General features: G+C 45.5%; 1 protein-coding gene across 1 annotated transcript in view; it reads left to right on the top strand.

Moving 5' to 3' along the window:
- The first annotated feature begins 925 nt into the window (after positions 1-925).
- Positions 926-14,428, top strand: part of IL16 (interleukin 16) — a 194,894-nt gene continuing 181,391 nt past the window's right edge. The window contains exon 1 of the mRNA XM_069766113.1: positions 926-1,502. The gene's annotated coding sequence lies outside the window, so the exon portion shown is untranslated. The remainder of the gene's footprint in view (positions 1,503-14,428) is intronic.

Here is a 14,428-nt window from a genome sequence, read left to right as displayed (position 1 = left end):
CTAACTAGGGATTTGTACAGAGGCAGTATAATGCTCTCATCATGTGTATCCAGACCTCTTTTAATGCACCCCATGATCCTACATACATATTCTAGAATACCCGATGCGTTAGAATCGGGCCACCATCTAGTATAAAATAAAAGGGAATCTATCAGCAGCTTTTTTCTGTTATATGACAGCAGCATGACGTAAGGCCAGAGACCCTGAATTACAGTTTTCTCTACTGCAGATCTAGCAGTGCCCAGAATGCTCATCTCCATATCACGTGCCCACACCTCTGAGTGACAGAAAACTGCTAATCAGTGATGTGGGTGGGGTTATACAGAGCAGTTGACTAGGAGGCACCAGGCAGCTAGTCCTTTAGTGATAATCTCCTGCTGATTAAAGACTGATTTTATTGAAAAAGCAAAACATAGACCAGTAAGTGACGCATCACTGGAATCAAGGTCTCTGCTCTTATGTGAGTTAGCAAAAACCTGCTGACAGATTCCCTTTCAATAAATAGATTGCCTCTATTCCTTACATAGTCTAATACATTGTTACTTTGACATAGCTCAAGCAGTAATATTTTAGCAATTTATTTACCCCAGGCAGTCTAAATTATAGCGCTGTACAATGTATCTTTGTCACACAGAGATAGCTGATGTACTAAAATAGTAGCATTAAATTACTGACAAATGGTTGTGCTCTATGTCACTGAGCGCTGTCTTATATTTTTACTAGAGGCAGTAAAGCGTTCTGTCCCCGTCACGTCATTTTGCTTTTTTTTTTTTTTCTGAATAGTCTCCACACAGACATTATTCACCCTCTAGGAGCCTGGAAACACTTTATGAAAGGCGTTTTCTTCCTGGTAAAGCAAGCAGAGAGAACTTGTTCTTTCCTTTTAAAAAAAAATGAAAAAAAAAAACTAAATGATTCGTTTTAATTTTAGGCATGAAGTATGGCTAATGTGTAGCAGTACAGAACTATATAAACAGCCAGCTAACAGGCCGCTCGGAGGACTTAAAGAGAAAAGAAAAGCGGCTTAACCCCTCACTGGCACTAGGGTTCGAAGCGTAACATTACCAGCTATGCTGTCATGTAACCTTGGACGTGAGCTTTCATAACAGACCAGAAACTCGTGAATGTCGAAAGGAAAGTTTTAGTTTTTTTTCGTGTTCCCTCGCGGTGCAGGAAAAAAAAAAAAAAAACAAGGTTATGACCAAAGTGGTTTCATTCAGTGAAATAGCATCTCTTTTATGCACATCTGTCTCACTGGGCGGTATTTAAAATGCAGAGACTCAGGCAATTATGATTTACTGGCAAGCTACTCAGTCACAGGGAAGAAAAACGTGGAGGAAAGTGGAGCTTGCTGTGGATGTGTTTAGCTGCAGAGGAGGGAAATACACCCAGGAGTTCCAGGCTCTTCACTCAGGAACATGGACCGGCCGCTCACATTTATCCTTGGGAATAACTTTGTGTTAATGAATCTGTAAAGAAGATATTCAATATTCTTGGCAATGGTAAGTCCCTTTTTTCCTCGTTTTTAGTGACTTATAAAGTGGAAGAGTTTGCCAGATGTTTTTCATTTCCAGTAGCAGCAGTTTGTCCTGTGTTATTTTTAATTAAGAGCAACCAAAGAAAGGGCTCTTTCTATATAAACCTGGGACTCGGGCTCGGGCACCAGCCGCAGAACAGAAAATCATTGTGAGGTATAGAAACCGTTGCTAGAAATCTGCTGTAGAACAAAGCGGTAATGTTGCAGCTTTTGTTTTGACTTTTTGTTTTGTTATGTTTTTTTTACGTACAATTAAATACTGAGTGATCCCCTTCTATCCATCGACAAAGAAATTTTACGCAACATTGCGAATATCGTATATGAAAGGAGAAACAAGAGCGTTCAGGTATAGCAAGTTAAAAATATATCTTTTATTGATAGTTCAAAGTAAACCATATGTACCAAAAAACACCATCAAAATTGTATACAATAAAACATGTGCAGGGAAGAAACAGAAAAACCAGGGAACCAGCAATTGCAACTGCTTGACTGTGCATAAAAAAATATATAGTATAAAGTGCCAGTGCAGTAATATATTAGGATGGTAAGCCAGACCCTCACAGGACGAATGTCAAGTGATTAAGTCCAAAGTGGAGCCAAAGGAGGAACAAAAACTTACCACAGGCAGAGACTGAAGGACCCTGGGCCAGGTGTGGATGACCCCGACGCGCGTTTCGCGTGTCTAATGCACCGCTTTCTCAAGGGGAAGGGGATTGTAAATATCGTGTAGAGTACCAGTAAGAGTAACCGGATTGGAAGCGTTTCTGCGCTCTCTGGAATTATGACAGGAGTTATAGTAGATAAAATTGCAGGTTTATTGTCAACGCGTTTCAGAGTCCACTGCCTCCTTCCTCAGGACAACCATACAAAAATAATACTTCATCTATTTATGTACTATAACTCATGTCGTAAGTCCAGAGAACGCAGAAACGCTTCCAATCCGGTTACTTTTATTGATATTTTATGGAAGATGCTGCATCTGATCTTTAGGATCTTTAAGTGTTTTGTGTCACACAACCTTATAAGATGAGCGGTTTTACCTTTCATTCATCAAACTTTTAACCTGGATAAGACCCTATTGTGATCTCGCATTTCTTTACAGTCTAGAGTTCCAGGGGATCCCATTTTTTTTTAAGGGCTAGTTCACTCAACCGGATTTTTGCTGACCGTCAAAAGAAAAAACGGACCAATGTTATTCAATAAGGATGTGCAGATGAGCAATATTTTTTCACTGACCAAATCAGTGTGTGGAAAAAAGAAAAATCGCTGCAGTCACTAGTTCCTTCCATGAGTCGGATGAGTCTCACCCATTCAAGTCTGTGGGGGTGGGAAAAAAATGTGATGCCATACAGAGAAACAGTATTGCAACTAACTTTTGCCGATACATTGCGATTCTTTAACATAGGAAACTGTAAATGTCTTGCAAATGAATAATTGCTGCTTCTGTAAAAAAAAACAAAAACAAATCGGATTGCATATGAACTGCTCACGGATGAAATGTGAGAAAAAATATCGATCCACTTTCCTGGATGAAACCCTGAGCAATTATTTATACGCTCGTGTGAACCTAACCTAAGAGTCAGTAGTACCATTTGGAAAGACCCATGGAGAAAAAAAAAATTAGAGCATTTTTGCATATTCAAAATACCTGTACATTGGAATTAGTAGATTATTCATTCCACATTTTGGTATTTGCATGGTATTTTTGCATATTTTGGCATAATATAGTTGAATGCTTGCCCAGCCTCGGCTATTGATCAGAATAACTCCAAGGTGGTATACCGGCAGGTATAAAAAAATCTTAAAATTATAAGATATCCTTCTCTGCCATTTTCATTTTAATCTAATTGTAAAACTATTCAACTACTTGTTTAAAGGGAACCTGGCAGCAGGATTTACCCCTCCAAGATACTAGGAGAGTGTTATCCATCCTAAGGCCGGCGTCACACTAGTGAGTTTTACGGATGTATGAGAGGTGCAGAAAATATGGATTTCATACAGTACAATGATTCTCTATGGCCCAGCTCCTGCCGTATTTTACGTATCCGTATTATACGGTCTTCTATGGCCGTAGAAAATCGCAGCATGCTGCGTTTGTCAGCGTATTGCGCAAAAAATACGCCAATGAAAGTCTATGGGGGCGAGAAAAATACGGATTACACACGGACCAACAGTGTGACTTGTGAGAAATATGCAGCGGTGTTCTATAGAAAAGCCGGCAACTCAGTGCGGTGTACAGTAAAATCACACTGACAGGTTAGAGTAGAATAGCTAAAATAAATGTCTACACATAGTATAGGGGTGCATATATATATGTCAGTGTATATATATATATATATATATATATATTTCATACAGTGCTAGATAGCAGAAAGGCCGGTAATGCAATTGCCGGCTTTTGCTATCTCCTTCTCAAACCCGACATGATATGAAACATGGTTTACATACAGTAAACCATCTCATATCCCTTCTTTTATTACATATTCCTCTTTAGTAATGTAAGAAGTGTCTTTGTGTAAAATTTGGTGGCTCTAGCTATTAAATGAAAGGGTTAAATCCCAGAAAAAATTGGCGTGGGCTCCCGCGCAATTTTCTCCGCCAGAGTGGGAAAGCCAGTGACTGAGGGCAGATATTAATAGCCTAGAGAGGGACCATGGTTATAGGACCCCCCTGGCTAAAAACATCTGCCTCCAGCCACCCCAGGAAAGGCACATCTAGAAGATGCGCCTATTCTGGCACTTAGCCTCTCTCTTCCCACTCCCATGTAGTGGTGGGATATGGGGTAATGAAGGGTTAATGTCACCTTGCTATTGTAAGGTGACATTAAGCCAGATTAATAATGGAGAGGCGTCAATTATGACACCTATCCATTATTAATCCAATAGTATGAAATGGTTAATAAAACACACACATAATTACAAAGTATTTTAATGAAATAAAGACACAGGGTGTTTTAATATTTTATTATACTCTTAATCCACCTGAAGACCCTTGTCACCTGAAACAAAGATAAAAAAAAACAAACAACAATATTCCATACCTTCCGTCGTTCAGTCTTGTCCCATGCTGTAAATCCATCTGAAGGGGTAAATCATTTTACACCCAGGAGCTCTGCTAATGCAGCTGTGCTCCTGGCTGTAAAACTTGGTGAATGAATGGAATGCAGGGGAATGTACTGTAGTTACCTCGAATCGCGGTGACGCGCCCTCTGCTGGATGAACTCATATGAACTTGAGCCTACGAACTTTTCAGAATATTTTGACTGTCCTGCTGTATCCGGACGGTTGGGAGTTATGCCATAACATGTATCATTCATATAAACCTTACATTAGTGATTATCACCAAAGTAGGCCTCTTTTTACTATATAGAAAAGTATAGTTGACAACAGCTTGTTATACTTTTTTTTTGCATGACAGCCTATGCATCACATGAGTCTCTCACCTCAGAGTCTTCCATCGCAAGTATTGAATATGTTGGAAATTCTCTGTCGAAAGCTCAAACTGAATCTGAACAGAGCTGTACTGTCCAGTAATTCAAATCCTCAATTGCTCCAAATTTTTTAATTCGATGCTGCATTGCAACTTATAATTTTTTCTTGAACAGTTTCGTAGTGTTAGTTGCACCGAAATAAAATTAATTTCTCCCCAATTCTAAAATTTATTGTGTATGAGCCACTGGTAGGGAATTAAAAAAAAAATGAACTCACGTGCTGGTCCAGTGCTGCTCCTCTGTACTTGCTATTGTGTCCCCCATTGGTCTCCTGATATAAAGAAAGTCACATGATGACTGCAGCCAATCCATTTGCACAGGACTTTCCTGTTTGGACAGAACATGAAGGCTGCAGTCATTCAGCGGCCACTGATTGGCTGCAGCTGTCATGTCACAGTGTTTATGCTAGGTGACCAGGAAGTGACACAATAACTAGTGTCGAGGAGAGGTGCCAATAAGGGGGTAAGTACAGGTTTATTCTTAATTCCTCACTCTGCGTTCAAACACATTAAGTTTTAAAGTGGGGTAAAAACCCACTGAAAGGTTATTTCTATAGTCCAAAGCACTGAGAATGTGATCAAGGGTTCGTTTAGACTACTGTTTTAATCAAATGAGTGCTACTTGTGGCTTTGACGGTTAGCACTGGTACCCATGTTATTTTATGAGATTGTACATATGTGCGACTTTTTCAACTGTCCGAGAGGTCCAAGGATCAAAATCGCAGCATACACAATTGCCTCCGAAAATCGGAGGCACTCTCCCATTCATGTCAATGAATCCATGAAAAAAATCGTACCGCTTTGAGAAAACATCCCAGTATGGTCTGATTTGCACTGACTGACATAACAGAGAAGGTAGAGAAACTTATTTCTCTCTATCGCCTAGAAAATCAGATCCCATTCTGATCACACCGTGATCACGTGTGATTAGCATAAACAGTCCCATTTTCTTAGATGCAGAGAAAACAGTACCTGCCATTATGGTAATAATTAGGGTTGAGCGACCTTGACCTTTTCGCGAAACCCGACTATCTTAGAAGTCGAGTCGAGTGGAATCGGCCGATTATGGCGAAAAGTCGGGTATCGCCCGAAACACGAAACCCAATGCAAGTCAATAGGGGAGCATAGTCGGCAGTGAGTGGAGGCCAGGAAAACACCTACACTGCCCATTTTAATGGCAAAAACATCCATTCTTGTTACAGAAGCTTGCCAATCGTAATTTAGCTTATAATAATTGGAAGGCATTTGAAATTGGGGGTCATTTGGCTAAAGTTGTGGGGGGTAGGGCTGGTTCAAGTAATTAGTGGGCCCAGTAAATCTGGACCACGTCACGGCAGTGGAGCAGGGAGAGGTAAGTATTTCAACTTTGCAAGTGCTGTGATCCTGAGCAAGCAGGGGGGGCCCACTCGTTGCCATTGGCACTGGCACAGGGCCCCTCATAGAACGGCGGCGGTGTGTTTGACGGTGGGTGGCGCCTCCCACCGGCAGAGACACTTTTGCAAACTATGAGCGGCCCTGTGCCAGTGACGTCGCCAACTAGTATTCCTCCCCCCACCTGATGAAGGAACCTGCACTTTCATCTGCACCTTCCTCCTTGTCCCCGTGTAAGGTGGTATGGTATGCGGGAAGAGGAACCTGACTTTCAGCAGGGTCACAATCTTGCTGTGTAGCGTGCACGGGGAATTTTGTGTTAAGGGTCAATGTACCAGCAGACTCATCTATCACTGGCTGGGCAATGGGCAGGATGAAGAGGAAACACAGATATAGGCCCAAAGAATAAAGTGGGCTAAATGCAGTTCAAAATTGGTAACACAGGACTAACCAGGGGGCATTGCAGTGGAGGACAACTGGAATGAGAGGCTGACACAGAGAGTAGGCCCAAATCAGTAAGTAGTCGAAATGCAGTTCAAAATTGGCAACCGTAGTAAACAGGCGGCACAGCTTTGTTCAGTGGAGGAGAACAGCAAGGAGTGGCAGACACCGATAGTAGGCCCCAACCCAACTAGTAGGCCAAATGCAGTCTAACATTAACAACTACTTAACGAGAGCCTGAAAATGGAATTTCAGGACAGGAAACCAGGAGAACAGCAAGGAGTGGCAGACACCGATAGTAGGCCCCAAACCAACTAGTACGCCAAATGCAGTTGTTCCATTTAACCACAATTTAATGAGAGCCTGAAGATAGAAGTTCAGGAAAGGCAACCTGGAGAACACCTTGGAGTGTAACACACCATCTCTCTACACCCCATACCCAATTTGTAGGCCTAATGCAGTGTAGTTTTCAACAACTACTAAACGAGAGTCGGAAGATCGAAGCAATGTGGACGAAACCTGGGGAACACCTTGGAGTGTAACACACCGTCTCTCTACACCCCATACCCAATTTGTAGGCCTAATGCAGTGTAGTTTTCTACAACTACTAAACGAGAGTCAGAAGAGCGAAGCAATGTGGACGAAACCTGGGGAACACCTTGGAGTGGAACACACCATCTCTCTACACCCCATACCCAATTTGTAGGCCTAATGCAGTGTAGTTTCCAACAACTACTAAACGAGAGCATGAAGATCGAAGCAATGGACAGGAAACCTGGGGAACACCTTGGAGTGGAACACACCATCTCTCTACACCCCATACCCAATTTGTAGGCCTAATGCAGTGTAGTTTCCAACAACTAGTAAACGAGAGCATGAAGATCGAAGCAATGGAGAGGAAACCTGGGGAACACCTTGGAGTGTAACACACCATCTCTCTACACCCCATACCCAATTTGTAGGCCTAATGCAGTGTAGTTTCCAACAACTACTAAACGAGAGCATGAAGATCGAAGCAATGGAGAGGAAACCTGGGGAACACCTTGGAGTGGAACACACCATCTCTCTACACCCCATACCCAATTTGTAGGCCTAATGCAGTGTAGTTTCCAACAACTACTAAACGAGAGCATGAAGATCGAAGCATTGGCGAGGAAACCTGGGGAACACCTTGGAGTGGAACACACAATCTCTCTACACCCCATACCCAATTTGTAGGCCTAATAAAGTGTAGTTTCCAACAACTACTAAACGAGAGCATGAAGATCGAAGCAATGGAGAGGAAACCTGGGGAACACCTTGGAGTGGAACACACCATCTCTCTACACCCCATACCCAATTTGTAGGCCTAATGCAGTGTAGTTTCCAACAACTACTAAACGAGAGCATGAAGATCGAAGCAATGGAGAGGAAACCTGGGGAACACCTTGGAGTGGAACACACCATCTCTCTACACCCCATACCCAATTTGTAGGCCTAATGCAGTGTAGTTTCCAACAACTACTAAACGAGAGCATTAAGATCGAAGCAATGGCGAGGAAACATGGGGCACACCTTGGGGAGGCAGACACCGTTAGTAGGCCCTACCAAAGTTGTACCCCCAATGCAGTTTTAAAATTCCTAGAGGCTGAAAACAAGACTATTGACGCTCAGCTTTTTTCAAAGGAACACAGCTGAATTGAGTGGCGCAGACAGACACAGGTAGTAGGACTTAAACCAAAAATGTGGCTCACTGCAGCTTAAAAAAGTTACAGGGGTACACAAGCAGCAGTGCTCTGGGCAGTGGAGGACAATTTCAATAGTGGACCACAGACAGACTTTGTACGCCTACTATTAAAAAAAAGGATGCTCTATGCAATTAAAAATAGGTTCCAGGGGTCCACGGGCAGCAGTGGTGTGGTCAGTGGACGAGTATTGGAAGGAGGGACCGCAGACAGGCGTAGTAGGCCTAACATAACAAAATTAGGCTGTAGACACTGTAAAATTGGTTCCAGGGGTACACGGGCAGCAGTGGTGTGGTCAGCGGAGGAAAATTGGAATTAGGGACTGCAGACAGACTTTGTAGGCTGTCCCCTGTGGACCATGCATCCAACACATTAACCCAGTGCGCCGTAATGGACACGTAACTTTTTGTGGACATGCCTACTGGTCCATGCGTCTCTTGTCAGGTGCACCTTTCTACTGTTTGATTGCCTGAGTGCTATGACAATGCAGACTTTTTCATGCCGCTGGAGGGCTGGGATGGCTTTTCTCGCAAAAGAAATGTCGACTGGGTAGCTTGAACCGTTGCACAGCGTAGTTCATCTTGGCTTTCTAAATATAAAACAAAGAAAAAAAGGAGGCTACATGCACTTTCAGCTGGGTTCCAGGGGTACACGGCCAGCATTGGTCTGGTCAGTGGAGAACTATTGGAAGGAGTGACCGCAGACAGGCATCGAAGGCCTAACATAATAACAGATGGCTGTAGGCAATTTTAAATTGGTTCCAGGGGTACACGGGCAGCAGTGGTGTGGTCAGTGGAGGCCTAGTGGAAGGAGTGACCGCAGACAGGCATCAAAGGCCTAACATAATACCAGATGGCTGTAGGCAATTTTAAATTGGTTCCATGGGTACACGGGCAGCAGTGGTGTGGTCAGTGGAGGCCTAGTGGAAGGAGTGACCGCAAACAGGCATCGAAGGCCTAACATAATAACAGATGGCTGTAGGCAATTTTAAATTGGTTCCAGGGGAACACGGGCAGCAGTGGCCTGGTCAGTGTAGTAGTAGTAGAAAGAATGGACCGCAGACAGGCTTCGAAGGCCTAACATAAAAAAATTGGGCTGGCTGTAGGCAATTTTAAATTGGTTCCAGGGGTACACGGGCAGCAGTGGTCTGGTCAGTGGAGGCCTAGTGGAAGGAGTGACCGCAGACAGACATCGAAGGCCTAACATAATAACACATGGCTGTAGGCAATTTTAAATTGGTTCCAGGGGAACACGGGCAACAGTGGCCTGGTCAGTGTAGTAGTAGTAGAAAGAACGGACTGCAGACAGGCTTCGAAGGCCTAACATAATAAAATTGGGCTGGCTGTAGGCAATTTTAAATTGGTTCCATGGGTACACGGGCAGCAGTGGTGTGGTCAGTGGAGGCCTAGTGGAAGGAGTGACCGCAGACAGGCATCGAAGGCCTAGCATAATAACACATGGCTGTAGGCAATTTTAAATTGGTTCCAGGGGAACACGGGCAGCAGTGGCCTTGTCAGTGTAGTAGTAGTAGAAAGAACGGACCGCAGACAGGCATCGAAGGCCTAAAATAAAAAAATTGGGCTGGCTGTAGGCAATTTTAAATTGGTTCCAGGGGTACACGGGCAGCAGTGGTGTGGTCAGTGGAGGCCTAGTGGAAGGAGTGACCGCAAACAGGCATCGAAGGCCTAACATAATAACAGATGGCTGTAGGCAATTTTAAATTGGTTCCAGGGGAACACGGGCAGCAGTGGCCTGGTCAGTGTAGTAGTAGTAGAAAGAACGGACCGCAGACAGGCTTCGAAGGCCTAACATAATAAAATTGGGCTGGCTGTCGGCAATTTTAAATTGGTTCCAGGGGTACACGGGCAGCAGTGGTGTGGTCAGTGGAGGCCTAGTGGAAGGAGGGACCGCAGACAGGCTTCGAAGGCCTAACATAAAAAAATAGTGCTGTTGGCAATTTAAAATTGGTTCCAGTGGTACAAGGGCAGCAGTACAATGGTCAGTGGAGGCCTAGTGGAAGGAGGGACCGCAGACAGGCTTCGAAGGCCTAACATAAAAAAATAGGGCTGTTGGCAATTTAAAATTGGTTCCAGGGGTACAAGGGCAGCAGTACAATGGTCAGTGGAAGCCTAGTGGAAGGAGGGACCGCAGACAGGCTTCGAAGGCCTAACATAAAAAAATAGGGCTGTTGGCAATTTAAAATTGGTTCCAGTGGTACAAGGGCAGCAGTACAATGGTCAGTGGAGGCCTAGTGGAAGGAGGGACCGCAGACAGGCTTCGAAGGCCTAACATAAAAAAATAGGGCTGTTGGCAATTTAAAATTGGTTCCAGTGGTACAAGAGCAGCAGTACAATGGTCAGTGGAGGCCTAGTGGAAGGAGGGACCGCAGGCAGGCTTCGAAGGCCTAACATAAAAAAATAGGGCTGTTGGCAATTTAAAATTGGTTCCAGGGGTACACGGGCAGCAGTACAATGGTCAGTGGAGGCCCAGTGGAAGGAGGGACCGCAGACAGGCTTCGAAGGCCTAACATAACAAAAATGTCAATACAATGGTATTGTCAGTGCCAGGCATTGAAGGATGTCAGCGCATAGACTAAACATTGGTGGAGCTGTGAGAGATAATTTTGCAAGTGGTAGAGCACTGTTTGAGCTGGGGGGGGGGGGGGGGAACTGTCTTGTGGCCGGCGGTACAGGCCCAGGGCCCCCCATATTACAACGGTGTGTCTGACGTTGGGTGCGCACCACCACCGCCAGAGACACTTTATTGTACTATGAGGGACCCAGTGGCAGTGCCGTCGACCAAAAGCGGGCACACCCACCTCTTCAGACAAACAGCACTCTCACGGGTGCTGGCGCCAAGTGGCGATACCACGGCCCCGTGTGGGGAGTTTGGCCATTTAGTGAGGTGTAAACATGTCGTATGCTGGACAATCAGGTGCAGAAAATTACGAGATTGGAAAAGTCATTCAGAATAGTCCACAGGCAAGACCTTTTCATAGGAAAGCTAGGTGTCAGCCGGGCAAGGTGGGGCAAAAGATTTCGAAATCCAGTTGTGGTTCATTTTAATGAAGGTTAGATCATCTACATTTTGGGTAGCCAGACGAGTCCTTTTTTCTGTTAGTATTGAACCTGCAGCACTGAATACTCTTTCTGATAGGACAGTAGCTGCCGGGCAAGCAAGCTCCTGCAATGCATATTCTGCCAATTCTGGCCAGGTGTCTAATTTGGATGCCCAGTAATCAAATGGGAATGACGGTTGAGGGAGAACGACGATAAGGGATGAAAAATAGTTTGTAACCATACTGGACAAATGTTGTCTCCTGTCACTTTGAATTGATGCTGCAGTACCTGTCCTGTCTGCGGTCATAGCAAAATCACTCCACAACCTGGTCAGAAAACCCCTCTGGCCAACGCCACTTCTGATTTCTGCCCCTCTAACACCTCTGGTCTGCTGGCCCCTGCAGCTCGTGTGAGAACGATCACGGGCGCTGTGTGCAGGGAATGCCAGAAGCAAACGGTCAACAAGAGTTGATTGTTTGGTTGCTAATATTATTTCCAAGTTGTCATGTGGCATTATATTTTGCAATTTGCCTTTATAGCGAGGATCAAGGAGGCAGGCCAACCAGTAATCGTCATCGTTCATCATTTTAGTAATGCGTGTGTCCCTTTTGAGGATACGTAAGGCATAATCCGCCATGTGGGCCAAAGTTCCAGTTCTCAAATCTGCGGTTGTGCTTGGTTGAGGGGCAGTTTCAGGCAAATCCACGTCACTTGTGTCCCTCCAAAAACCAGAACCCGGCCTTGCCGCGCCAACAATTTCCAGTGGCCCCGGAAAAGCTTCCTCATTAAAAATATAATCATCCCCATCATCCTCCTCGTCCTCCTCCTCCTCTTCACCCGCTACCTCGTCCTGTACACTGCCCTGGCCAGACAATGGCTGACTGTCATCAAGGCTTTCCTCTTCCTCAGCTGCAGACGCCTGATCCTTTATGTGCGTCAAACTTTGCATCAGCAGACGCATTAGGGGGATGCTCATGCTTATTATGGCGCTGTCTGCACTAACCAGCCGTGTGCATTCCTCAAAACACTGAAGGACTTGACACATGTCTTGAATCTTCGACCACTGCACACCTGACAACTCCATGTCTGCCATCCTACTGCCTGCCCGTGTATGTGTATCCTCCCACAAAAACATAACAGCCCGCCTCTGTTCGCACAGTCTCTGAAGCATGTGCAGTGTTGAGTTCCACCTTGTTGCAACGTCTATGATTAGGCGATGCTGGGGAAGGTTCAAAGAACGCTGATAGGTCTGCATACGGCTGGAGTGTACGGGCGAACGGCGGATATGTGAGCAAAGTCCACGCACTTTGAGGAGCAGGTCGGATAACCCCGGATAACTTTTCAGGAAGCACTGCACCACCAGGTTTAAGGTGTGAGCCAGGCAAGGAATGTGTTTCAGTTGGGAAAGGGAGATGGCAGCCATGAAATTCCTTCCGTTATCACTCACTACCTTGCCTGCCTCAAGATCTACAGTGCCCAGCCACGACTGCGTTTCTTTCTGCAAGAACTCGGACAGAACTTCCGCAGTGTGTCTGTTGTCGCCCAAACACTTCATAGCCAATACAGCCTGCTGACGTTTGCCAGTAGCTGCCCCATAATGGGAGACCTGGTGTGCAACAGTGGCAGCTGCGGATGGAGTGGTTGTGCGACTGCGGTCTGTGGACGAGCTCTCGCTTCTGCAGGAGGACGAGGAGGAGGAGGAGGGGGTGCGAACGGCTACAGCCAACTGTTTCCTAGACCGTGGGCTAGGCAGAACTGTCACAAACTTGCTGTCCCCTGTGGACCCTGCATCCACAACATTTACCCAGTGTGCCGTGATGGACACGTAACGTCCCTGGCCATGCCTACTGGTCCATGCATCTGTTGTCAGGTGCACCTTTGTGCTCACAGATTGCCTGAGTGCATGGACGATGCGCTCTTTAACATGCTGGTGGAGGGCTGGGATGGCTTTTCTGGAAAAAAAGTGTCGACTGGGTAGCTCGTAGCGTGGTACAGCGTAGTCCATCAGGGCTTTGAAAGCTTCGCTTTCAACTAACCGGTAGGGCATCATCTCTAACGAGATTAGTCTAGCTATGTGGGCATTCAAACCCTGTGTACGCGGATGCGAGGCTAAGTACTTCCTTTTTCTAACCATAGTCTCATGTAGGGTGAGCTGGACTGGAGAGCTGGAGATCGTGGAACTAGCGGGGGTGCCGGTGGACATGGCAGACTGAGAGACGGTGGGAGATGGTATTGTTGCCGCCGGTGCCCTAGATGCATGCAGTGTTTCCTACTACGAAACTGGTGATTCCCTGACCCTGACTGCTTTGGCCTGGCAAAGAAACCTGCACAGATACTGCAGATGGTGCGGAAAATGGTGGCCCTACACTGCCGGAAGGGATGTTGCGTTGATGACTAGCTTCATTGGCCGAGGGTGCTACAACCTTAAGGGACGTTTGGTAGTTAGTCCAAGCTTGCAAATGCATGGTGGTTAAATGTCTATGCATGCAACTTGTATTGAGACTTTTCAGATTCTGTCCTCTGCTTAAGGTAGTTGAACATTTTTGACAGATGACTTTGCGCTGATCAATTGGATGTTGTTTAAAAAAATGCCAGACTGCACTCTTTCTAGCATCGGATACCTTTTCAGGCATTGCAGACTGAGCTTTAACCGGATGGCCACGCTGTCCTCCAACAGGTTTTGGCTTTGCCACGCGTTTTGGGCAAGATACGGGCCTGGCAGATGGAACCTGTTGCGATGTTGATGCCTGCTGCGGCCCCTCCTCCTCCGCTTCAGAACTGCTGCCGCCTGCACGCTGTTCCCCCAA

Source organism: Ranitomeya imitator, chromosome 4 (genome assembly GCF_032444005.1).
Source record: "Ranitomeya imitator isolate aRanImi1 chromosome 4, aRanImi1.pri, whole genome shotgun sequence".
Classification (NCBI taxonomy): Eukaryota; Metazoa; Chordata; class Amphibia; order Anura; family Dendrobatidae; genus Ranitomeya; species Ranitomeya imitator.
This window is presented reverse-complemented; position numbering and strand designations above follow the sequence as displayed.